The sequence below is a fragment of the Dothidotthia symphoricarpi genome (genome assembly GCF_010015815.1).
Source record: "Dothidotthia symphoricarpi CBS 119687 unplaced genomic scaffold P153scaffold_23, whole genome shotgun sequence".
In the NCBI taxonomy this organism is placed as follows: domain Eukaryota; kingdom Fungi; phylum Ascomycota; class Dothideomycetes; order Pleosporales; family Dothidotthiaceae; genus Dothidotthia; species Dothidotthia symphoricarpi.
Window position 1 is genome coordinate 1 of NW_022985030.1, and position 3,035 is coordinate 3,035.

Below are 3,035 nucleotides of genomic sequence, written 5' to 3' on the forward strand. Positions count from 1 at the left end.
CCTAACCCTAACCCTAACCCTAACCCTAACCCTAACCCTAACCCTAACCCTAACCCTAACCCTAACCCTAACCCTAACCCTAACCCTAACCCTAAAATAATAGTTAGATATAATAATATCTAGAAGCTAGTAGTAGGCTATAACTCTTTTTATAAAAGCTCTTATTACTATTTAGGTATCTAGATCTCTTAATAGAATAAGTATTATATTTTTACTTATCCTATTTATAATTACTATAAGGTACTAGTACCTATTACTTATAGGTAAATTAATAATAAAGTCTATTAAGATTTTCTTTTATACTTTATCTAGAAAAGAGAGTAGTCTTAATAGTTCTCTTTTTAGTTTTCTTTAAGGCTTAGTTCTTCTGTATACGTTATAGTTTTAGATAAATTACCTTATTATAGATAATATTTTTAAAAAGAAGTAGTTATAAGCTAGAATTATATAGGTATTTTTACAGCCTAGATAGCTTATAGCTAGAGATTTATAGGTTTCTAAAATAATTTTAGCGTATAGTTCTTTTAAATCTAGTACCTATTTTTGCCCTTAGTAGTATAAAAACTCTCTTTTATTAATAGTATACTCTACTAATAAGACTTTTAAGTTTAGGTCTAAGAAGAACTTTCTCTAACCTATTTTTATAGTCTTCTTTACTCTTTTATATATTAGGTTATTTTTAACTATAACTTTTTATATTCTCTTAAGCTTCTTTAAGCTATTATAGGCTAAAGTAAAGTTAGTAGTAATTCTTATAGGTATACTATTAGGTTTTAGTAAAGAGTTATTATAAACTATAAGTATATTATTAAGTTTCTAAGGCTATAGACTTTATATTTAGTAGTAGAATAAAATACCTACCTTTTTCTTTTCTTTAAGTTAGAGTTAGCTCTTTATATATAGTTATAAAAGCTAGAATTCTCTTATCTTTCTATACTTATTATTTAGGCTTATTAGTAGATCTTTTTTTTTCTAAAAGAGTAAATTAACTCTTCTGTTAATCTTTCTTAGGTAGTATATAAAAGTTAAATTAAATTAGCTAAGTATATTTAACTAGCGTATATACCTCTTAGATAGTAGCCTTATAGTATAGAAATACTCTAAGTTCTTATAATCTATAATAATAGTAAACTTTAGAACTTATTAGAGTTTAGTACTCTATTAATTAATATACTTTATAATAGCTAATAGTTTTTTATTATATATAGTATAGTTTACTTTAGCTACTATATTCTTTACTAAGTAGTATACTACTATATAAAGTAGCCTATTCTTTTTAAACTATAAAAGGACTTTACTAGTTACTTACTTAGAGGTATTATATTCTATTACTATTTCTAGTTCTAGGTTAAAGTTAGCTAATACTAACTTAGAAATAAAGGTACTTTTAAGCTTAGAAAATACTATTTTCTAGAGTTCTTTTTATTAGAATACTACTCTTTTTCTAGTAAGTTTAGTTAGTAAGGTAATAATTTCTAAGAATCTTTTAATAAACTATTAGTAGAAGTTAGTAAATCCTATAAAACTTTAAATACCTTTAATACTCTTTAGCTATTTCTAAGTATAGATTACTACTATCTTTTCTAAGTCTATCTAAATACTACTACCTACCTTTATTATAAACTTTAGGTACTTAGTCTTCTTAATACTAAAGTTATATTTATCTATATTTAGTTATAGGCCTACTACTCTAAGTTTCTAAATAATTACTTTAATTTAGTATTTATAATTCTCTTATAATTTATCTAAGTAAATAAGTATATTATTTATATAAGCTAAGTAGTATATATCTAAGTCTTTCTAAAGTACCTAATTAATATATTATTAGAATATACTAGAGGTATTAGTAAGGCTAAATAAAGTAACTAGCTATTTATATAGCCTAAATTAGGTATAAAACGCTATTTTTTATTTATCCTTCTCTACTATATATATCTAGTAGAAGGCTTAGATAATATTTACTTTTATAAACTATTTTACTTTAGTAATTTAAAATAGTATCTTATAAATAAGTAGAAGAAGATATTTATTCTTACGTATAATAGTATTTAAAGCTTAGTAGTCTATATAAAATTATAGCCCTTCTCTAGGTTTCTTTATAAATAGAATAGAAGTAGTAGTACTAAATCTACTTACCTAAATAAACTTATAGTCTAAGTATAATATAAGTTTCTTTTATAGCACTAGCAGTTCTTCTTTTAATATATTATATAGTAGTCTTTATAAAATTTCTACTAGCTTACTATTCTTTTCTATAATTTTAATAAAGTAGTTAATAGTAGCTTTTTTTAGTAGTATAAGCTTATTAGCCTTCTTTTTTAGAAAGGTTTTAAACTTACTTTATAAATAGCTTAGTAGTTTTTTCTAAAAGTTAATAATTTTTTTTTTCTTTAGCACTTTCTTAATATCTACTATAAAGGTAGAGTATAGTTAAATCTATTTATCTTTCTAAAATTATTTAGCCTAGGCTAAATATACCTACGTACTAATAGCCTTAGAGATCTTTATAAGTATTTTACCTTCTTAGCTCTATATCCTAGTTTAGCTATTATAAATAAATATAGATTTCTTTACTAGTACTAGTGTTACCTAGTATCTATCTATTTAAAGTTTTTTTAGAATAAAGTTATACTTCTTATCTCCTTCTAGCTTATAGGCCTATATTTCTTTCTTATAGCTGTTTATATTTATTTATATTTAGATAACTACTTTTATCTAGAAGAACTTCTCTTTTATTTTAATAATAGGTCTTTATATAATTATAGTATACTCTAGATTATTATTTTTTATAAACTTAAAGAAGATAACTAAATAAGTTAAGTAGCTAGTATTAATTAAAGAAAATACTATAACTATATTATTTATAATTATATAGATAGTTAATAGTTTCCTATCTAGCTAGTTCTACTAAAATAATAAAAACTACTTTTCTTTTTAATCTAGTTTCTTATACCCCTACTTATATCTATATATAGAGGTTTTTAGTTTTCTAAACCTACTATTTTCTTATCTAAGAACTCTTTTATATTATAAGT